Source organism: Anas acuta, chromosome 3 (assembly GCF_963932015.1).
Source record: "Anas acuta chromosome 3, bAnaAcu1.1, whole genome shotgun sequence".
Taxonomy (NCBI): Eukaryota; Metazoa; Chordata; class Aves; order Anseriformes; family Anatidae; genus Anas; species Anas acuta.
Genome location: NC_088981.1, coordinates 50751508 through 50776380, shown reverse-complemented (window position 1 = coordinate 50776380; position 24873 = coordinate 50751508). Strand labels below are relative to the sequence as shown.

The 24873-nt window shown below is 39.3% G+C and overlaps 1 protein-coding gene and 1 long non-coding RNA gene across 4 annotated transcripts in view; both read right to left on the bottom strand.

Moving 5' to 3' along the window:
• Window positions 1-24873, bottom strand: part of UST (uronyl 2-sulfotransferase) — a 167022-nt gene that overhangs the window by 130877 nt on the left and 11272 nt on the right. The gene's annotated exons all lie outside the window — the stretch shown is intronic.
• LOC137854069 (uncharacterized) overlaps window positions 3657-24873 on the bottom strand; it is a 29521-nt gene continuing 8304 nt past the window's right edge. Inside the window, exons 2-3 of the long non-coding RNA XR_011094942.1 lie at window positions 6060-6174; window positions 3657-5777 (exon numbers count right to left, since the gene is read on the bottom strand). This is a non-coding gene — a long non-coding RNA (uncharacterized lncRNA). The remainder of the gene's footprint in view (window positions 5778-6059; window positions 6175-24873) is intronic.

Below are 24873 nucleotides of genomic sequence, written 5' to 3'. Positions count from 1 at the left end.
GAATTTCGGAAGTTGTTTTTCCTCAAAGTCTTGAGCATATAGATGATGTGCTAATTTGTTCCCAGGTGCCTCTAAGTAATGACTTTTCTTCAGAAAAGGATGGATTACAGTTCATTTTGTTCCTGTTAAAATAAAGGCAACTTGGATAAATCAGGAAACTTGAAAAACGCATATAATTAAGAGTTATATTTTGCCTAGTATTTTCAAATATCATTTCACAGTTGATATGCAGAGATCGATACACAGAAAATTCTGATACAACAACACGGAAGGAGTCACTAGCTTCTTTCTGCTATCATTTGTGACTATTTGGGTTTCTCTAGAAGCACAGCACTGGCGTCAACTGTTCAATTTTAACTTGAAGAGTGTCTCATATGCAACCTGCAGGCTGGAACTGACCTGCAGGAATGAAGGTGTGAATGACCATCCAGACTTCCCCTTCAAAACCTGCCATGAGCACAGAGCATTACTGCTCACCCAGGAAGCCTGGGACAGAGTACTGCTGTTACAAGACATCAAGGAGCAGAGTTGTCCACCAGGGCTGTGAGCACATGCACTGGAAGGTGCAAAAAGCCCACAGCAGTATTGCACACAGCACACGGAAGGGAGATGGAATACTCTTGCTAACATACATTAAAATGGAGACATGCTGCTATTGCCGGTGAGGGACAGCAGTAGCTTGTGGGGGGATTCTAGATGCTGATCCAGTCAAGCCAGTCAATACAGATAAAATACATATTTAAGGTATTTTCAGACACTGATTAGTTCATTAACAGATCACAATGGACTCTTCCCCATGTCTCTTTGCGGGGGGCTACTCTGGCTGATAGGTGTTAGCATGCTGCATCCTCTTGCACATACAGGGGTGTCTCAGTCTGTTTTGCATTTCACAGGAGCCATGACTATTCCTTTCTTACAAAAAGGAAAGGACACTTCATTCTCCTTTTTTACGTCTATCCAAAGTGTTGCATATGATCCACCTTTCTTTTCAGAAATATTTGTTCAAAAACAAGAGACGAGACAGAAGTTCAGAATTCAGCAAGCACCCAGGGTAAGAGCAACAAGCCTTGCAGCACTGTCCACGTGAACACTTTCCTTTGCACAGCTTGAACCCATTAGCTTCTTTTGTTGTCTCTACACCATCCAATAAAAGTAACTGAATCCAGCCCCATTTTTAACATCCCAATATTTAAATGTAAGCATTTATGCCTCTCTTTCCTCCAGATTTATAGAGAGAACTGTCTGTAGATTAATAAAGCTGGAGATCTAATAGGCTGACCAGCATATGGGAATAAAAGGCTGTGTTATTAAAGGGGTGGGGATGTGCATCTTGTGACCTATGAATCCTCTATGAAGTTGTAAATACAGCAGCAAGTCCACAATGAAGTACTCGAACCACACGACAATATAACAGTGCCTATCAGCCACTGTAATTTTAAGGTATTTCATTTTTCTCCAAAATTGCAAATGTTGGTTTCAGAATAAACACATTTAAAACTTGAGAAACTACTGCATGTTTTCTGTAAGCTCAGCACGCACACTCCCATCAGAGTGTTAAGCCCTGTTCTACAGAACATAAATAACTTCCATGTAAAATAGGGAAGAGACATGACAGCGTTTGTTTTGAGGTGCCTCTATGAGAGGCAACTGACATCTCGAAGTTTATAAAATCGTTTCCATGCCTCAGGTCACACAGTTTCAAATGACAAAAATACTTCTTTCCAAATTGTTACCTACCACATCTGACTTAACAGCATGCATACAAGAATGAGTATGTTTGTTTTTCCAAAACCATTCCATATATAAAATTAGCTTGCTTAGTGTCAAGCTGATGGTAAGCCCAAGCAAAAAGCACTTTTCTGGTTTATCTTGGAACAGATTACCAGCTTGCATCTCACACAGGTAATGCTGTGTGTGTTACTCCTAACATGTGAAAGCCTAGGACCAACTGTAACACAGGAAGAGCAGCTGGGATTATTCTCCCCTATTATAGAGGGCTAATCTCCTACTTTTCCTGCAATTTTACACCAAGGAAAGAAAAAACATTAATCATGCACAGTCCTGTTATTCAAAATGTTAAGAAGAGTAGTACAAAAGTCTCAGCTATCATTAGGAGAGAAGACTGACTGCCATCCATGTGAATGGAGCCCAAGCATTGCAAGACCAATAGAGAAACATGGTGCTAATATTGATGTTGATATTTGGTACTCGTTTAGAATTGTTTGGAAAGATTAAGTGTTTCAGGGAAGTATATGATATTAGCTGGACATCTGCTCTTAAGCTACAGGAATTCATACACTTTGCTTGTTGTTTTCCAACTTCACCTTCCCAGGAGGTCAAACTCCAAATTCAATCCAACGCTGAACCTCTTGCTGTGTTCTACGAAAAGCCCAACACAGAGCTCCAAGAAAAGCATGAGCATCAAAGCCTTCCCCTGGCACATCTGAAGATTTCCCAGGAGCAGCTATGATTGTTTAACTGGTCCTTGGCTCTGCTTCTCGGATGGGCCTGCTGCACTCCTGCTGTCAGCCGCGAGACCTGGCTCGCTGGTGGAGCCCGAAGGCAGCCTTCGCCTGCTGGCTGCGCTCTGCAGCGCCTCTGCCAGCCTCCCTGGCTCTCACTGCCTCCTCCCCAGCCTGCTTCCTCTCTCTGCTGATATCTGCAAAATGCAACTGGCTCTACCAGACACTGTCTCCGTGCAGCATCTTTGCCCGTGCCCAGGCACCCTTCCGAATCATATTGTCTGCAAACTTTCTTCCTCCCTTGCTGTCTAAAGGGAGGATGGTCTTAGGGGGGAACGTGTGGGGGAAAAAACAACACAGCTGGGAAACCATTCTTGTTGCATAAATTTACTTAGCGAAATGAAAACTCACACGTCGTGTTTGGACAGTTCATGGGGAATTCATTTTCAGCAAAACTTTGTAGGTCTGCTGGCGACTGAAAGTTTGCTAGAGCCCAGGAGTGCTCCTCTCTCCTTGGCTTGCACACAAGCTACTTGTTCTAGGCTGTGTCATGAGTAGGCTATTATCCACAGTTGTTTAGTAATACCAAGCCTCACAGCTCCTGTATTTTGTAAAGGGACAAATATCCAGCTCAAGCAGAAACTGTTTAACCCTTGGGCAAAGTATGTAAAATGAGCACACAGCAGAAAATGCCGCATAAAGTTCAGATTCCTTCCTGAAAGCAAAAAGAATTTCCCTTGGCTCCCCTTCCAGATGCCAGAAGAAATTATTCTCATATCATCATCCTGTACAACAGGTTAGATAAGTTTACCCCTCAATTACTGCCCAGCTCTCCCCTGCAGTGGAGTATTTACGGAGTATTTACTTGCCCACCTTCGTGAGAGTTGGCGCTTTTGAAGGCAGAACCAAAGAATTTGATCCTGCTCAAAACAGCTCAAGTCCATTTTGACAAAGACTGTTGCAGCCAGTTTTATTTCAGAACTAAAGTGCCGTGATTATTATTTTTATTATTATTTTTATTAAAAAAAGACTTGTTTTTGAAGTGTTGAGTACTTCAATTCTGGCATTCACCAAAGAAATCAGCAAAAATGTTTCCACTTTTTTTCCAGAAAAGACATATCTGAGCCTTTGCCACAAGAAATGTTTTTGTCCTACATTTTTGATAACTTCCCAGAACATTTTCTCCTCCCTTCATTATATTTTTTGTTTTGTTGTTTTTTTTCCTCCCTTTTTCTCCATGACTTCTACACAAACAGCACAAGAAAGCCAGAATGTTTCTGAAAATGTAATTTTCAAAAAACTTGCTACTGGTACTGACTTTGTTGCAGCCAGATGCTCTGTGACAGGTTTTTCTCTGTACATCTCTTAGGGCTGACCCCAGATTTCTTCACATAATGAGATTATCATTGCTACCTTCAATACAAATTTATCTGATTTCAGCTTCCAGCTATTGCTTTCTGTTATAAGTTTCTCATGTACTATAATTTTCTTAGTATTTTTGGCCAGCAAAGGTACTTGACCGCTGTAATCAAGTTATATCCCATTCTTCTTTATGCTAAACCAATACTTACTGAGTTCTAAGCTTCATTTTGCAACATTTTTTTTCCATCCCTCAAATCAATTTAGCAGCTTTTTTTTTTTTTTTTTTCCTGTCCCCTGGTACTCTCTCCAATACATTTTTCCTTTTAAAAAATGTGGCTGTTAAAAACTACACTATGTACAGAGATAAATGTCTTCTAATTGTTTTTGTTTACTTGCATTAGAGCAAATTATTCCTCCTTACCACGGCACCAGCCTGAAGTGCATGCCAAAATATTGGCAGAAAGAACATTATATATAAAGCAAGCTTAACCTTGAATACTGACCTACACAACTGAGCAATTTTATGTATATAAATATTTGCAAGGATTCTAATTCTATATAGCAAACCTTATACTACCTACTACTGCTTAGGCTAAAATTAAAAATATCTACATATATAAAAATATCTGTGTTTCTTTGCAAGACTTAAAAGATTTTTCAGTTTTTAACAAGCCAAAGCAAGTTTTACTCCTTCAGTTCCTACACTTGATACCAGCAATGCTAATGGATAAGAAAAACCAAGCTGGACAATGCCGCACACTAAACAGAGTTTACAGGTGTTACTCGTCCAGCTCATTTTCAGAAGTAGTCTTTAAAAAATTTGTCTTTAACCTATGAATTAGGACTGATTTCTGGTTGGTCATAGACACAATATTTAGCCTCAAATATTTTAGTGAAAAATACAGCACGTACCAACTGATTCTAAATAGGCCCCAGCATTGTATCTCTGGCAAATTAGTAAATAATAATTTAAAGCTGTTATTTCGTCAATTGCCATTGAACTAGACCTTAAGTTAGTCACTGTTATTCAATATTTCTGAAGTGAAACAGCATGTCTACATTAAAAAAAAAAGTCTATAGCAACAGAATTGAAAGCGTAACTGCCATTAAAATCTGTTATAATTTTTGGTCATCATACAGACATCATGTTTTGTAGGAAAATACCACTGGCATTCCTGTTGTAGATAGACTGGAAATATCTTTTTCCTCCATATAAAAGAAATATTTTCCTGCAGAATTTCAAGGTCTTTGAAAAATCTTAAATTCTTAGATTTCTAGAGGAAATGTTTCCCTGGACACAGTCAAAAAGGCTACAATGTTTTAAACCCCAAATATCTTTGTTATATATATATTTTTTTGAGTATCCTGTGGATTTTTTTTTCTCCCTTTTTCCCATAAGTAGAAGCAGTTTCTTAAGCTGTTATGATGACACACACATGTACACAGACGTGCATCAGCACTTCTTTGCCTTCATCTTGGCTTAGGTGTTAAAATAAGGCAAAAACTACACTCAGCATCTGCCCTTTCAACACAAACAACAAAGACAATGCCCAGAGAATTTTAAGGAGATTCTTAGCTCTTTCCATTCCCCCTTTGTATTTTGATTATCACAGATTTTATACTTTGGATTATTCTTAAATACAAATCAAGCAAATCTGAACTAACAATTTAGAATCTAGATCTCTCCAAATGTTAACATACACCTCTGCAAGCACCAATTCCTTTCTCACTGATCTGCTGGCACAGCTTTAAATTATGACGTTCTGCTAGTACCAGAAACAAGAAAAACACTTTTTTTCTCCAAAGGTCTCCAGTAGTTCTTTTTCACATTCCAATTCCATTAGAAGTCCTTTCTTCAAAATAGCATTTCTTTGCTGCATCTCTTGAATCACGCTCATGTTGACAAGTTCCTCTCATAATAAATGATGAACATTATTAGAGCTGGCCATAAAGCTGGTGGAAAGCAAGAAAACACTTAAATGCATTCATTTCTAGATTTCACCAAAATATGCACTGATGACAACATGAAAGCATGCAACAGTGGACACCTCTGTTCCGCACAGAAGGTGGTGTATGACAGCAAAGCCACACCTGGAAACAAGTGGTGTAGCACACCGATGGTGGGCTGGCATGTGGACTACGACGTTATCCAGAGCCACAGTGCACCATGGAGGGCTGTGGTACCCATGCCACCATGCTGCTCAGGGACACGTGTGCGCTGCCCTGGTCCCATACCTGGGGAATATCTGCCCTCACCAGCATGCTTCTCACTGGCATAGGCATCCCCGGGCTCTTTGTGGTGTCACAGCACTGCAGATGAAGCCTTGTGTATGAACAGAGTGGCACGGGCCTGGACAGAAGGAAACAGGAGGTGGACACAAGGCCTCGCAGCAAGGGCAGCTGTGGGCATGCTGCTCACTCTGTCCATTGCCCAGGTTGGCATTCACCTCCATTGCAAGGTCTTATTTACAGCTGCTTAGAAACTAAAAGGACTTTGGCCATTTTATCCCATATTTACCAGATGAAACGTGTCTTATGCTGTAGGTGTTCTGGAAGTAATATCTGACATACGCAAAATGGAAGTCTTCTCTTATCAAATACACAAGCAAGAGCGACTAAAGACTACCTGAGAGAGAAAGTGCTTATTTACCACTGGCAATTTTTCAAGGTGAGGTAGACCAGCATAAATCTTACTGCGACATGCACATCCTTCATGAAAACAAGCCATGAAATACTGTTCGGTGTGGTACCCTACTGACTACATAAATAATACTAAATAGGGGGGTTACCTACAAGCTGAAGAGCAATTAAAACAGGATCTTTGTGACATCGGAGAAGATGAATATTGTGCACATCTTCAGAGCTAATAAGAAAATGTTGTCACAAACTTGTCACCTCAGCTAGCAATTTTTATTTTCCCCAACATTTTTTCTAGTCAAAACTTATAGAAAAATAAACATTAGCTCTCTTTCCACAAGTCAGGTTCATTAGTCGTTTGGTAGAAATGCCACATTTTTTCATCTCTTCAAGCCAGAACAAGATGGGATGTACTAATTTGGGACAACTGTGAAGGCTTCTTTTTCTTCTCTGTCCCTCATATTATGTACCATATCCTTTCCTATCCCTCTAGACAGAAAGTCTGTTTCATAGCTATTCCCGATCATTTCCAATTGCTAAAAACACTCACACACTTCCCAAGTGCCTGTACTTCTGGAGGAGCTGTGGCTATAATATACCCAAAGCCACAGACCTCAAAGTAATCCTGTCACTGTGAGCACAGTTACTCGTGTAAGCAGAGAGCACAGGCAGGAGAGGAAGGGTGGCAGAAGGAAACACTTCTCTCTGACATGCTGATGACCCAAGTCACCTACAGTAGACCCAGAGTCCACCTCTGGAACTGGCTGAGACTGTATAACAAGCTATGTATATGAAATGTATTCTTGCCTCCTGAGGGGACCTGCCACCAGAACTACGTTCTCCATTGCTTGACCTCTTGGCACCTCTTCTGCCCCGGCGTGAGCTCTCTTACAGCAGCCAATTCAGCCGCCCTTCGCCCATTCTCTGAATAGAAATGCTGGACTGCACTGTTACTAAAATGGGTATTCCCTAAATAAAGGATTCACATTCTTCCTCCTGGGAAACATATAACTGAAGTAATATCTTTCATTATTGTACAATCCCTATGTTTTAGGCAAATTACTTTAATCCACAACAAGGGCTTCAATCATATGCATGAAATCCCTCAGCCTGCAGATTCTCGCATGTGGCACAGTTTGTTTCATTTCTGTTGCTATTGTAACACTATTACTTAATCGCCTAACTATGTAAAACCCAACATATGCCTCTCATCTTTTTATATATCTTCAAACCCCTTTGACCTACTTCACAAACAACACTAAACAGCACAGTAATCACACACACACAAAAAAAGCTTTATGCTGGCTTAATGCAGTACAACGAGCAGTGATCTCTTCTAGAGAAAAAGCAGTGAAGGTAACGAACCACACTCAACGCATCCTTCCACCCTCATTCTCTGGACTAAACACGTCACTCAAAACAAACAAAGCCGATTACGAAGAAATAACAGCCTTCAAAAAGAGAAGAAATTCTGTTTCAGAAGAGGAGGCCTTCACCTGTTCCGCACAAGCATCACTTCAGATACAGACTCACTGCTGTGTAAAGCCTCATCCTGGCACATACAGAGGCAGGAATGAAGAAACAGAAATTGAAGATGCTCAAACACTTTGAAGGTTGTTACACTGAGGACCATGTCTTCACTGTGCTCTCATGACCTTCCAGAGTATCATTTTCTGCAAATATGAGCAACTCCATATGTAATAATTTTAAGTTTTAATGTGTCTGTATCATGAATTTAGAAATGGAAACCTTTCAGGTATTTTGGATAAAGAGTGCTATCTGATGTGAGGGAGAACTATTTGATGTGAGGAAGAAGGATTTCTTTGGGACCAGAGGCTCTTTCCAAGGACAAGGAGTTGATAAATGCTGGAACTCAACTGCTTTCCGTCATTCCCTTTAACTGAACGAGTTATACATTTAGACCGTAAGAGCCGCTCATGAAGGTTGGAATTGCAGATATGATAAAGATATTCTTTATTCTAGTAAAATAAAACATACAACCATGGAAAGGCAGTCTGTACCTAGAACAAACTAAATCCAGTACTGGGGCAGGGGGACCTCTTCATTGTTTTTACCAACTTAGCTGAGGGAAAAGCTGGAAGAGTAACTGTTACCAGGTACCACTTTTGATCTTAATCCTTAAGCCAGTTGTCATAGGGTCTGAAGAAGATGTAAGATGAGTTCTTCACCTGTGCTGTACCGAGCTGCAAGACTATCAGCCTGTTTTGTGGGCAAGGAACTGTGAATGTTTTTACTCTTCTCTTCCCTGAACTTTGAGAAGTATCCTGGAAGTTACTGGAATTCTTCTTCAATACAATTTAGAGTAAAACACTTTAAAGATGATACAGTACCATTTTTCATGGTTTGCTTAGTCCTTTCAAGTTTCAGGCTATAATAAAATCAGGAATTTCAGATGCAAAGTGGCTGGCCACTCCTGCATTGCTTAGCAGGCAACTGTGTATGAAACCATTTCAGATGGAAATAAATTTACCCAGAACTGTCAGCAAAACCCAAAAACATTAAGGAAGACAACTGTAGAGTAGGATCCCTCCTCCTATTTCACCTTGAGCCACCCATTCTGTTCAAGGCAGATCCTCAAGGGCCATCAATACGCAGCAACAGTTGGGAAGAAGAACCAAGAGGATAAAAGACTCTGATACAAATACACGCTAGCCTCTATTTTGGGGAGTTCTGTACGCCCATCAGACTCTTGTAGTGTGTGCTGGACATAGGGCTCTACTTCACTGCAGCAGAAGAACAGAGACACCAACAGTAAAAAATGCAGAGCATCAGTCTATAAATAAACCTGAATCCCCTCCAGTTGGAATCAGTGAGTGGGAGCAGAAGAGAAATGAAGTAGGAATTTTTCACTCTTGGTAAACAAGCACTAGGTTTCCAGAGGTTAAACAATGCATCATCCATCACACTGATATATGCACAGGTCCCACTGCAGTCAGATTCTGAATAACTAAGAAGTTGCTTCCTGAATCCCATATTTTCCACAAAATGTTTGCCTGGCATTCACTTTCTTACATATCCATTGTTATGTTAGGGACAGTGATTGCTCGTGTAAGCTACCATTTCTTTCAGAATGGCTCAAGCTAAGTTCCTAATGAAATTCACTGCACCAGGTAGGGTACCGTAAGATGGTCTAACCACCCATTTAGGGCTGGAGAGGGAGCACTTGAACAGACAGACCTGCAACTCAGTTTTGGCAATACTGAGCAGATCTCGTGAATACTTCAAACCACTTAGAGCACTTGTCAGCATCTGGACAAACTTTTTGTTGTTTAACAGATAGAAACAAATGCAGTAAGAAAGCAGAAACAGTGTACTTAAGGCATTTTAGAAGGTTTTCAAACAGCAGATGTTACTTTTCAAACATCCTATCTGCCATGTTACCAATTGCCAAATTCAGCAGAAAGAACAAGAGATGATGTAGCCACTCCAGGGCTACACATCCCAATTAGGGCAATTAGGCCAATCTTTAACAAATCTTGTTTGCAAGTCTCTTTAGCAGGGTTTTCTTGCCCAATATGAAGCTCAAACTAGTTCTCCCTCTGTTCCAAACACGGGGCCAAATGCTGCCTATGTCCAGCACAAGAAAACATCAGAAAGCTTTTCTTTGCGATAACACATTCATTTGCCAGCCTTCAAAAACTCCAAGAGTGAAAACAGACCACCCATGCATTTAAAGCTCTACACAAAGTTTCTCTTGCAGATGTGTAGTCCTCCTTTTGCCTAATTGATCATCTCTTACAGGTTTTACAAGGCAGAAACATCTCTCCTCATCATGACAGTTCATTTGCTTTACTGGACAGACAAAAAAAAATTAGAGACAGCAGAGGTCAACAATTAAAAGTATATCCCATTTTTAAATGACAGATAGATACTTTAGTATCTCACATAAATGACTCCATATGTTTTTCTGAAAAAAAAAAAATCCTCCGAAGATAGCCAATAATATCCAGAGTCAGCTGTATTGTATCTGACACATGAAAAGGGAAAGGTATGCAGCTTACACCTAACACACTAAGATTTCACTTGTGATATTCATTCATAAAATAAATTAATAAATTCACAGACCTTATAACAACTGCTGAAATGGCTCCATATAACCAAGATGACTTTTCAGCAGAACGTGTCACAGAACTTTTCAACCCTATCTCTAAACCCAGATCACTGGGTTTAGCAATCTTCCTGTAAGATGGTGGAGTACAAAACTAAGCTCCCTTCAAGAGAGATTTGTTAAAAGCCATCTCTACTATTTTTTCTTAACTGGTTTAAAAAAAATATATAAAAAACCTATAGTTCAGTAAGTTATTAGATCTTCCCATTTCGAAAATAACTATATTGTGAGTTTCCAAATACTGTTACTATTCAACGCACAAGTAACTAGTGACAAGACTTTTAGCATCCAGTCAGAGGAAGCATCGATGCATGAATTTTCTCATATCTTGACTTTGGTTTCCATGCAAGCTCCACTAGGGCTGTGGAAGGAACACATGACACCAGCTGCCATGGAGCATCTTCAGGTACAGTGCAGAAGAATAGAGGCAAAAAGCCATAGTAACAGTAATACAGTTCTGATTAGCAACCAGAGTGTTCCCTGGTACCATCCATCTCAGCACTTATACTATTCTTAAATGTTTATATTTTACAAATCTGTCTGAAGTTATAAGGAACTGAAACAGCAAATTGAAAGTGAAAGGCTTCTTATACCACAATTAACCTTAAATCTGATACAAGGAGGAATGCAGAACTGTTACAGTTTCATACAACAACTGTAGATCAACACCAAAACAAAATACAGCTTAAGCATTTGGCCCTCTGCTTTCAACCTAATCGTTTGTCTGAGGCAGACAGAAAGGAAGTTTGTAACTGTATAATATGAACCAGAAGTTGCACAAACCTCACTTTGGACATGTTGTAGTCTATAATCAGAAGGCATAATTTTGGTAATTACTTTGGAAAAAGGTTAGGACTGCTACAATGAAGTTTCCTGGTGACACAAAGCTGAAATGAACTGTCAACAGCTAAGGATTACGATATGGTATATGAAGAACCATAGTGATGCTGAAGGTTAGAATAAAGCAAAAGGGTTGAAACTAGGTAGTACAAAACCACACGCTGAGAGATCTTCCCTAATGAGGCTGGAGCCTTTCAGATGGAAACTCTGTGTATTGATTAATGTGTCCAGATCTATAAAAAGATAACAGTGAATGCCAAGAAAGGCAAACGACAGCATAGCATGCATCAGGAAAGTCCTGTCCAGGAGAGGAAAAGGATGTAGTAATTATTACCTCTGAACAAAGTACTGAAAGAGACTGCTTATAAAATATTGTGAACCATTCTTGTCAATTTTGTTCTAGAAAGGGTGATTCACTCTGTAACAGGTGCATGACACGTTACTGTCCCCATCAGAGGTAAGGAGGGCATCAGCAGAACCTACCAAAAAAAAAAAAAAGTGGCACAAGATCAAAGACACACAAAGATGTCATGGAGAAAAGTTTCAGCTGGAAGAATTCTGAGGAATTCTCTGAACATCTGAGCATTGTTGTTCAGTACCGAACTTTCAGTAAGAATACAAAAGTAATCAAACGTAACTAGCTTTAAGGTTAAATCTGAACAGTTAATAAAGGGATTACAGTAGGTAGTTGCATACAATAGCACCGGACTGGATTTGGGGTCCCTCCCTTCTGTATTGGTAGCTTTGATTACATAGCTCAAAACTCTCTAGTTCTGCTCAGAAGAAAGAAAAGCACAAAAGAGATTTCTTCAGGTAGAGTTCCGCAATTTTCTCCTTCCAGTCTGGCAGACAACCAAGCTGATACTGTAGTTTGTTTTATCCCAGTATACCCGGCATCCATAAAATCCTCCTCTAATACAGCATGTACAAACAGACCTGTAATCTTCTTTTGTCAACAGTTTTATGCATATTCTTAGAAGAACACACATAGGCAGGGATTTCAGCTCCTGGGCAATGCACACACCCCTCCACCCCCATAATCTCATGTCGTTGCCAGAGTAAGAAAGTTGGGATCGGGCAAATTCCAAAAGGAGGTTAAGTTTTCAAAGTCATCCTACAGGCAGGAGAAAGGATGCTGAAGTGGAATGCACAAGAACAATCACCAGCCCTTACAGTTGGGTGCCCCAATACCTTAACAACACTCTGCTACAGTTTCAAACCTACTGGCAAGCTCAGTCATTTAAAAAAATTACTATGATGTAAAATTAGAAAAATAACTTGCTAAGAAGGAGGTGAAAAATCTAACCTCAGCTAACTACTAGGGTCTGAAACCAGAAGTTCCAACACCATTACTGTTGCCACTTTGTCCACAGTTTACTGCTTTGGTGATATGTCTAGACAGACAGATCAGGGATTTAACACAAGATCATCCTCCCTGCAAAAGTCCAGTCCTTCAACTTACAGTTCAATCAACATACAGAGGCACCGGCAGGTAAGAAATGCACAGTGGAGTCACAGCTACCTAGGAGGTAGAGGCTAAACTTAATTTCAACAAAGCCTGCTTGAGATAATTCCACAACAGTTAACACCAATTCTTCCCTCTTAATTTGCACTTCTTTCTTGTTTTCAGTCTGTAGTAAATGATGTATGCTGAGCTGCCTTACAAAAAATGTAGCCTGTAACCAGAAAATGTTACAAGCTAGACCATTTCTAATAATAGGGCTTAATCCACAAATACTCAATAGAGAAACTAAATCTCTTTGTTGTGGACTTCTGGCAACTGCCACTTCTGCATTCTGTTCCTGATGGCCAGTGTCCTCACAAAATGCATGGAAAGCCTCCTCAAACGCAGCAAACACAGCACCACACTTGTGCCACTGAACATACAAATCAAATCTGGAAGTGGGTCAGTGACGGATTTTTTTTTTGGCTTATTTGCAAATTTTCACTTCTTACAACACAACAAAAGCTAAAAAAAAAGTTTTCAGCAAATGATGCAACATCCTAAAGTTTCAGCTAAATTTTAGAATTCAAGTGTCGATAATAAAGTCAACACCTTTTAAACAAACAGCTTTGTTGATACGTGCTATTAAAAGCTGTTTATTTTGGTCCAACTCAGACAACGCCAAAAGAGCAGGTTTGATTACGTTCAGAGTCTTTCCAGTAATTACACATCCAGAACCACCGCAGTGTGGTTTGCTATTTAAAAACAAACGGCTTAGCCCATATGCTTATCGAAAGGCCAAAAAAAGGTAAGCTATATTAAACATACCCAACGTAACCAGCAGGAAGAGGCACACAAAACATGGGTTGTCTCCCCATCCCAAGCCTCCAATCCACGATTTCTTCCGCTGAATTGTTGTTACAAAAATTCCTAAAATGTCAACAGCGCTTAACATACAGGGAAAAAAAAAAAAAAAGAAGCAAAACATCTTAACCACAGTATTCCAAAGATTCTCGGCATCTGAGGAGACACAGCCCAACAGCGTTTTCACTTCTTTATGCTCTACATACTTGCATAAAGCCATAGCTAAATGCATGTATTTTCAGCACTTCCATATAGCACTCTAAAGAAGTGTTAGACATCCAAACAGCTCAAAAGATGGAGACAGCACTCCTTGTGAACTTGGCAGTGCCCAAATCAAAAACTTTGCTGCCATCAGTTTTCAACAGCACTAAAAAGAAAAAAAGAAAAACAAACAAAAAATCCTGCAAAACCTAATCCAGTGAGTTATCTCCAGCTTTGTCAAATGTCACACTCTCAGATCTGCAGAAAGGGCAGATTTCTCAAATCTCATATTGCCAGTTTTAGTATCACACAAAACAAATGAGCAAACAACTACTTTCAAGTGTTAACATGCTTTCCAGTAAGATGATTGAACATTAAAGAGATATCAACAGACAGGACAGATGTAATCAGGTATCATAACCAAGGCCAGAGAGTCCCTGCTTGATGGAGAACATCAGAAAATATTATCGTGCATCAGCCAATTTGTGCTCAGAACAACACCCAGTGATGAGGACCATTGCTCTGACCACAGCGTGCCCCACACAGCCAGGTGAGGTGACGGACCCCAGGGCAGCAAGGTGGGGACAATTGGAAATGTTCCCTGAATTGGAAGACTTTGCAGGAGCAAGGCATCGAGGAAGGAGCAGAGACAGATCCTGGCTGCACCTTAGTCCCTGACAAAAAAAACAATGAAAACCATTACTTTCTATGTTTGGCTACAGTAGCACCCAAGTTTCTAAAGACAGCAAATAAGTCACAATTCTCAGGCCTTTGAAAATTAGTAGGTTTTATGCAGAAAACAAAACACCATAAGCTCCTAAGAGAAGCAAACCCTACCCAGGCAGTAATCCAGGACTCTGTAACATGAATCCAGAATCATGTTACCTCTGCAGAAATTAAGACAAGCTACATGCAAATGTTTTCCTGCACAACAAATTATATTTGTACTATTGAGAAAATTCTAGTGTTCCACCTTTTCTAAAGTACCATGCATTGTCTAAAACACAACAAGTGGCACATAACACTTCATTTGCTGCAAGCCAAAAGAGCATTAGCTTATTTTTGTGGAGTTCAGAAATAAGTTATTGTATCCTGTGCCATCTGGAACAGCACACACAACAGCAATGCAGACAGAGCTGTGTCAGTTCTCAGTAATAACTGATGGACATCGTACTACATAAAAACCTCAAGTCACTTAGAACAGTCAGATTTTATGGCAGTATTAAATTTATATTCACTAGAAAATGGTTAGTCAAGAGTTTCTAGCTTGTAAGAGAGGAAAGAAAAGTATGGAAAGAAAAGTTTAACATCTCAATGAGATATAAAGTGATATTTTTCACACCATGCTACACACAAACAGCTGCATGAATGCACAACATATTTATCACTCTTTATACTTACTACTTCCATTTTTTCTTATAGTGTCACTTATTGCCTTATACTGTAGTCACAACTTATTCTTTTAACTCTGCCAGTATGCAGATTCAGTTGCAGCTTTTACTGAAACGCAACACCCACTATTTGCTCCTCAATACTCACATCCTGCAACATGGAAGACCACCAAGTAAAAATGCTCTGTTAGGCCACCGCCACCTTTCTCGATGATATTTCTATTCACGTGAGTGAATTTTTTTGACCAACGCATGATCAAATAGCTTCAAGGATGCCAACTGTCCTCATTTGACAGCCTCTGACTGAGTATCACAGAAACATGGAGAAGCACAAAGGTAAGGAAAAACGGATGCAGTAACTCTTAAAGCCAACACATTGCTATACTTTTTTTGAGTACAAAAACTTCAATCCTAAATATCACTTAGAAAAACTTATTTACATATGCAAAACTACCCCCAAAATAGATAACATAGTCTGAAACAAAAAACAGACAAAAAAACCCACCACAGTGAGCGAGGCCAGCACTGCTGCCTTTGAGCTATGCTATTTTTCAGAGCGCAGCTGTTCCCTCTCTCAGCTCTGTTTGTACACTAGCTGGCAGCTACAACCGACTGCATTTTTCTGAGAGAGAGAGAGAATGATTTTGATGCAAGTCCAACAGTAAAGCAGTGGTTATTTGTACTTGTTAAATCAGGGTTTTTTTCTTAACTATTAGTAGGAAGCATCAGCTATGTGATGATAATCACATTACTTTAAAAATTTACAGAAGATACTGATATTCACTTTCAGAAAGCCAGATTCAGATTCACATCCCAGGTGTCTCTCTAAAAGACTGGCAAACGTGATATTCAGAAGTTCCTGCACTTTCAAACGTTCCTCGAAGAAGATTAAAATACTGCTAACTTTCTGAAATCCCTGCTGATTTCCCCGTTGTTTCTAGATACTTGTTCATGTAGTGCACAGAATGGCACGCTGACAGAAACAAGTCCAAAACTCAAGTAATTTTGTTATTTTGCCCTATAGCTACAGAAGGTTCCCTCTTTGTCAATTCTTATCTACTTAGATCAAAGTTCATATGTCTTGATGTTCATTTTATGTTTCTAATAATAATGAACATCACCTCCTAGACCATTTCCTCTTTTTGATCTCAAGTGTTCTTTTTAATATATTTGTTTTGTTTCTAGTTTTGGTTTCTGATAGGCATTGTTTCTACAACCTTGCTCTGATAACCTGGATTTGTAACTTCAAAACTTTTCAGTTTGCAAGAAAATTACAGCTCAAAAAAAAAAAGTTGAATCTGCTGCTTGTAAGCACCAGAAATTGCATAATCATTTTCACAAACAATAAAATTAAGCCACAGTGTAAAGTAATGGGTGTGTAATAAGGAGATAAGTTTTCATTTCCCATGCAACTTCAATGGAAATTCTTATCATATTAACAAGAATCATGTAATCATTAAAATGGTTATCATTCAGCTGTCATTCAGCTCCATTTACATGTGAGAACAGACAAAGCATAATGCAGTGCATTATTACGACTGGAATATAAAAAACCACCAGAACTATAACTCTTCTAGTATTTCCATAAGTGCCCTGTCTTGTTTAAAGTCCTTTTTCCAGATTAAAGTATCACGGATTTCCTTTCCAAAAAAGCAAACAGAAAAACACAGCAAACCATGAACTACAGAAATGTTCAGAAGAACTTTCATTAAAAGGAAACAAAACAGCTATAGTTATGAAACACTTTTTCAACTTTGACTGATAATTCTATTCATACAGAACAACAACAACAAAGTCCAGAAAGGAAGTGAAAATATGCTTGATACCGATTATTAAAAGTAAAACAAACAAACAAAGAAAAAACCATGAATGTACTCCCTCTGAAACTCTTACCTTATTATCTAGGGCACGGCCCTACTGCAGGCCATGTCACCAGTATGACTATTTCAGAAGCAAAATCAAGTTAACAGCTCATGGGTTTCTTATGACTTGAAGATGGAAATGACAGAATGACAGAAACATCTCTTGTAGGAACCCATCAGCTGAAACAAAACCCAGCTGCTCTGAAAACCTTACAAATAATATATATGTATATATATATATATATATATATATATATATATATATATATATACACACACACACAGATATATATATAGGGAAGACATTATGAGTTTAAACCTAGCTAAACCACTAATCAGAAAAAGTTCCTGAATCTCTGGAAAAGTTTCTAGATACCATACACAAGAGTTTTTCCTCACAGTGGCTCCCTGTATTTTTTTATAACAAAAAATATTTTTTATAAAGTAAGCAATATTCACAATTATCTGCAAGCGAGAGAAATGGGACACACCACAATACACTCTAAAATGAGACTTCTCTCATAGCAGCATGAGGCTTCAAGGTCCTTCCATGAAGAAATCAGCTGCACTTTTGTGATCTTGCTAAAAGAGTTGTTCACATTTGAGTACTAAGCATAATTAGTAATGGAAGCTGATTATTATTTTTTTAAACTAAATTACTTCAGCCCGTGTGTTGATAGAAAGTAAATCAGATAACTCGAGCTTGGAGCTGTGCATATGAGAACTGTTTATGACTGGTTCAATGAAAGACAAGCAACACAAGCATTTCTTAGCTAAGCCTACATTATTCTAACTTAACCTATAACAACGTTCATGTTTTTGGTCAAAGCACTGTTTTTTTCCACTATAAAAGTTCAATTTCTTCTCCTTCATCTCCAAATATATGTTCCTTGTATCATGTACTTATACTATCATATTATTCTAGCTATTATATCATATATTATTATTATACATGCACACTTATGTTACAGACCATTATCTTTTCTTTTTGTTTTGCTACTGCTTACGCCCTGCCTTTCCAAGATGAGGTAGACCTGAGAAGCAAACATGGTGGATGAGGGAATGAATGCTCACTGCCAGCATATCACTAAATTGCCGTCTCACAAAGGGCTGAGAAATGGCTCTTATCTTATTTCCTATTCCTTGCAGCAGCACATGCAGTTCCATACAGCAACAAAATGCAGCATTGTGAAAACGGTGTACAAGTCTACCATGATAAAGAAGGATTAAATATTCACTTTGTAGTATCCATGCTTATCTGTATTTCCACTTTCTATTCCCATTGTTTGTGTTCTCTCAGAACCAAGACTCATTAGCTCTAAACGACCACTGGTGTGTGGTGCAATCCTTTACTGATCCAAGGATTGGATCCTCTTCCCTCTCAAGGACACTCTCACCCACCTCTTACTTGCAGTCTCGATGCTTGTGTCCATCAACAACTTCACTGAGTTCAGTTTACGTCAAAGAATCAGGTCAATAAAACAGCAGAAATGCTTTTAATTTACTTCTTAGGCAAGCCAACCCATCAAACTAACAGAAACCAGAAAGATCTTTTGCATGGCCCGCAACTCCCAGAGCAGATCACCACTCTCAGAGCAACAAAGCATTTGACAATCTGATGTGAAAACTACACATCCCTATTACCTGAGAATTGCTGCCCAGTGGGCAATCAATCCAGTGGGGAGAGCAACAAAGAATAAAGAGAAAAAGCCTTCCAGAAGAGAAAAGTACTTGGTACCTCTTTAAATGGAGAACTTCACAAGAAAGACTTCTGTGATTTATTAAAACATTTGATGAAAAGGAAGTGGAGGAAAAAAACATTGATGATATGGAACAATGTCCCAATTCTATAATTTGAATTATTCAAATGAATTGTTTTCCAGTGTGCAGTATCACTGTGGGCATTAAACCTCTGCAAAGACATCAGAACTTGCCTTGACAAAACAGCTCTGCTTCTTTCTATCTTGAAGCTTAAAGGTTTCCTTTTAAACTTTAAAGGTTTCCTTTAAAACTTACTCCAAGTCTCCCAACAATTTAACTAGGTCCAACTAACACATGCAATTACAGTATGAAAAAGGATGCAAAAGTACTCAAGCTGATCTTCCTTAACTCCAGGAAACAGAGAAAGTACTGGAGAAAAAGAGGAAAAAAAAAAAACAGGCAAAATTCCTTCAGATAGGAATGCTTGCCAGTGCCAAATATGAATGTCTTGTGTGTGCTAAAGGAAATCTCAGAATATTACTGCTAATCTCAGAAAATAAATTAACACAATAGCAATTCCTCTCTCAATCCACAAGTAATTTTAAGCTAAGCTTGCTATAATTTCTTTAAAATTAAACTATAATTGAAATTTTTTATTTTTATTTTTTTGGGGGCTCCTCAAACTTCAAGTCTCCCATCCTTGGAACACCAATCTGAATTAGATCCAACCTGCCAGAGGTATCAGTTTCACTGAAACAAATCTGCTTCAATATTTTTCACTTGCAAAGGCACTGTCCAATTTATTTCAAGACAGAATCACACTGGAGTCAGAGTAACAAAAACAAGCAGGCTTGATTATATCTAACTTCGGCGAAGAGACTGAAGCATCATATCGTTTGAAGTTAATACATCCTAGAGGCACAATGGATTTACTGTACTACTTCTTTGTTCTAAGAAATCACTCTCCTACTGACCTAAGAGGAAAAAACACACAGAATGAGATGAAAATGAGAAAAAAGGATTGTGCTGAAAATGGTAAAAGGTAGCTGGAATCACTCAGGAGCAATCCCTTCCCACCACAATCATGTTCACATCCTCTCTTGAACTTCCCATCCATTCTCTCTCCCTCAGACATATATGTTCTCTAGGATTTGTTGTTGTTTTGGGAGAGCTTAACTTTGCAGAATACATGCAGAAGCTAATCAAACTGTACTTCTAAAATGTTTTCTGCTACAATAAATTGTAGGTCTAAATCATTTTATTTTGACTCCTAGGCTCAAGTCCAACTGGATATTTAACTGTGTAAAACTTAAGAGCAAGTTTATTACTAAAGTTCAGACTCCAGAAGAAATATTCAAGCTATAGAAGTGATTTGTGAATGCGACGTGCAATTTTGACATATCCATCTCCTTTAGGCTGCAACTGAAGCCTGGACCTAGGCCCTACTCCTAAATCTGCACCCAATCAGTAACACATCTATCACATCAATCACCCTCAATGCACGTGCACTCTAGACTCAAAACAGCTCCACACCAAGTACAGCACAACAAACAGTGAAAAACTGGCTTCATGACCTGGGTTCTGTTCTCACAGCATTCAAAGGCTTTATTTTACAAGATCTCATCTACAATTGGAAATACAAAGTAGTATGATGACTGATTTTTCTATGTTCTTTAATTTCCTAGCGCAAGAGAAGAAATATTTCCTTCACACTTCACACTAGAGCTGACTTTTCCCTCCTACTCTTAACCAAATTTCTGGTAGGACAGAACGTGCAGTCAGCTTTGCACAGCATGGCAGAGGTGGAAAGGCACCTCGGGAGGTCATCTGCTCCAGCCTACCTGTTCAGGGCAGGGTCAGCTGGAGCAGGGAGCTCGGGGACTGCTTTGGAATATCTCGAGGCAACCTATGCCAGTGCTTGACCATCCAGACGTACAAAATGTTTCGTTATGTTTAAGTGGAATGTCCTTCGTCACAAGGGCCCCACCTTACTCAAGAGCAGAACCTCAGTTTCCCATCTGTATCTCAAGAGTAAAGGAGATCCAATGGTAGATGTTTTAATTCCTTACAGCCATTCCTAATTCAATTGTAAATTAGAGGGAGGACACACATACTGACCTCTGCGTAGCAAGGCAAAGTAATGCACTGTTTAGTATGTGCTTTAACTATGCATCTTTTTCATATTGATTAAACTGTGTGTAACAAAGGATATAATTTCTCTTTTTATACATACACACACACACAATTGATGCTGTTTTTTCCACAGTCACATTACATTTTCTTTCTATTAAAGTAAGTCCTGTAATCCAGCGCCTAAACTCTACACTATCTCTGTACTCAAAAACATGCAGGAAAAAAAAAACTACCACTGAAGAAAAATCTAGCAGATCCTCCGCCTGAAAAATGAACATGTGACACTACAGACTGAACTCCAAATAAAACAAACTGAAGATAAAGTTACATAAATAGAATAATATTAAATAATGAAATGTAAATTCTAAGAAATTTCAATATACGCCAGTACAATAAACCCAGTTTGGTCACACACTTTATGTTATTTCTAGTTAAAGAAAATAAACATCAGGCCCTACTGAACTGTAGTTCTCAGCAGTAACTTAGCATTTGTGTCTCAGACGCACTGAAATTGGTATAATTCACATAAGGACTATTAATGCAAGCTCTGGCTTTTTAGTTGCTTAACACACACTTTCCCATTCTAAACTCCTTTACTTTACAGGACTTTTAAGCTGGTAAAGCAAAATTTTTTTTGGTCAAAGAAATTGCGATGCATTCAAAAGCACACAAAAGAGCATTTCGCAAATTTGTACTTTATATAAACTGTTCTTTGTGGTTCACAAAGAATTACAGCTGCGGGAGGCAGAACGCATTTAGCCATACATTAGTACTAACATCATTTTGTTATAAGTGCCCAAAAACATGGCAAAGGAAGGAATGAGGAAAAATGCTTACACTTTTCCTCTTCCTTGTTCTTCCATCCAACTTTCTTTCCAAGTTGAACAGGAACATTTTCTAGACAATACACGTGACCTGCACAGCATTGTAAGCCTCTGTGAGATATGACCAAACGCATACAGGTATGCACTAATAAATCTACCCAGTCACGTGGATTCCAAATCCTTGGGTATGCAATCCAGCAAGCATTCACTGCCCTAGCATGCTACCAAAGCAAATAAAAGAGATGAGTAATGCTTGGTCAGTAGGCAGGACCCTGTGCAGTCAAGGATCAGGAGTGCAAACAGCCTACAAACATCCATGCTTCTCTTTTCTTGGAGAAAGAAAAGAGTATAAACCTTACTTATGATGTTATTTATAGAGTAGGAGTAAAGAAATCCTTTGAACCAGAGCCATACTACAACTGAACAGCTAAACCTGCCACTTCTAACTCAAACTTATCCAAGCACTGTGGGTCTCTTATTTTCCTTGATGTTGAACATATACACATAAAAAATAGCTCACGATCACCACATTTATTTGTTACAGGAATGAAATTTCAAGTTCGAATTAGGATTCAGAGTACTATGCATGAAAATGGAGAATGTTCATACTTTGTTAGCCAAAATGTAATCGCATAAAAGCAAAAAACTACCACATAAACCACTCAATTCTTCTGCCTTAATTTTTTTTATATTGCTGTTTTGTTTTGTTTGTTACATGGTAACGATTCTGATAGAATGAGAAAATAAGTTCCCTGGTCTTTTTTCCTCATACCATGCAGTAATTACCTGTGAATTAAGGCAATTTGTGAATGTAAAATTTTAACCAATTGTAGCCACAGGGCCTAAACAGATGAAGCTTGCATGAAACTCATCGACTCCCTTACATTATGAGATCCTTTGTAGTAAAAACTTCTGTTTTCTGTAGTAAAAATTTCTGTCTTCAGCACGGATAAGGAAGTGTTTCTGAAGCTGAATATACAGCTTTTAAACTCTGCTGGCTACAGAAGCAGCTGTTTTAACATCTACCCATGCCACAAATACAATTTTTCCCATGACAGTAGGGGCTTTGGTGAACAAATTACACAGAGGTGATGAAGACAGCTGCAGAAGGCAACAAGAAATAGGCCAATTACCTTTTCAGTGGGAAGAGGCTCCATAACACACCATTTATCGCTTATCTGCTCCCCCACTACTATTCCTGTCTCCTGCTCACTCATTTTAAGAAGAACACAGTAAGAGGTGCTCTGTTCTAGCTTAAATCAGGAAAGATTCACCCAGCAACCTGTCCTTCTCTCACCCCACTTTTCCCCCTCCCAGTTATCACTTCTTCCCACACACTTTGCTTTTCCTTTGAGAGACTCAAGTCTTACGTATGGCTCTGCAGAAACAGGCTTCTCCTGTTGATGGGAACAGGTTGAGTGAAGACTAAAAAGTGGCTGCTTGCAGAAAGGAAAATAGAAGTTACTATATGTACATAGGGCAGGGGCTCGGTAAAAGCTACTCCACAGTCTGTCAGACTTCACAGGATCAGAACAGCTTGGGTGGGAAGGGACCTTATCCAGTTCCAAGCCCTCTGCCATGGGCAGGGGTGCCACCCACTAGATCAGGTTGCCCAGGGCCTCATCCAACCTGGTCAGACTTGGTTTCACTCTCTTATGAACCTTAAAAAGCCCCACCAAAAAACCAAACCAAAACAAACAAACAAAAAAAGGCAACACAAAAAGAAAACAAACAAACAAACAAAAAACCACCAGTAACTCCATTGCCTTTCAGGAGTATTGTGCAGATATGCTCCCCACAGGCTGCATAAACTCAAATCACCCCAACCAGGCGAGCCAGGTAAGCGCTGTGAAAAAGGCAAGCAGAAGGGCTGCTGTTTTGTTAAGCATCAGTGTTTCATTAGACATGCTGTATGCATTTCCAGGCAAATCCCTGTCCTTCTGAGTCCAGGAAATTGTGGATCTATTCTTGATACTTCTATTCACCAAGCAAACAACACCAAGCAAGTTACAAAGCCCCTCTGTGTGCCTTAAATAAAAGGTGTTAATATTTACTTTCCTCTTTGAAGTGTTGGATGGAAACTCATATGAAGATAAAAAACAGAAAGATGTACTCTCTGGTCTGTAATCAGAGATAGAAGGGGAAGAGAGGAAGACAGTCAGCAGCTCCCTTGCAAAAGCTGAATGACTTCTTGGTCTATGACACCAAGCAGGAAATTCCAAGATTTTTTCATTTTTAAGAAATAAGTTTATCACTAATGCAATAGCTCCAGACAAACATCTCTCCCTACAGATCAGGGGTGGTACAAACAAATGCACTAAACAGGGACAGCTCTTATCTTGGGGCCAGTTGGGGGTCAACAGCTCCTCCAAGCTTTATAACCCTCAGTACCATCTCACTGAATCTTACTTCCCTCATGCCCAAAGCATGGGCAGTGTGTGTGCCCTCACCGAGCCCAGCACCACAGCACACTGGAACAGGCAGCCCATTGGGATCCCTGCCAGGTAAAAACCATCGGACCCTCCACTGCTGCTGCCTGCTCACACTCCAGCCTGACATGCCTTATTCTAGAGCTAGAGGAGTGAAAAGGAGAGTGGCAATGCCAGCAATGGTATCACAGCTTACACAGTGAACTTACTGCGTGCGAGTCACTGAACACCTCACCCCAGTAATGAGATCCAGCTACTGCCAGCCTCAGCTCTGCTGGAGCTGGGGTCAGAAGGTGAAAGACTGCACGCAACTTGAAAATCTTTCGGCTTCCAACATTCATAACCAAAACATTCCAGGGAAAAAAAATGAAGCACTCAGCTGTTTCCATGTAGCACAGCGCAGAAAGTAGGTGACTGCTGAGCTATAAAGAATCCCAGAGCTTTCCCAAAGTTTGCCTCATTGATTAGATGAGTATAAGATTCAAAACTAGAGGGGGGATGCAACAAGATAATAGAACAAGGCTGCTTATCAGTTCAAAAAGTGATTTAAGAAATAAATCAGCACCAAAAAGGCAATATGCGAGCACCAGGTAT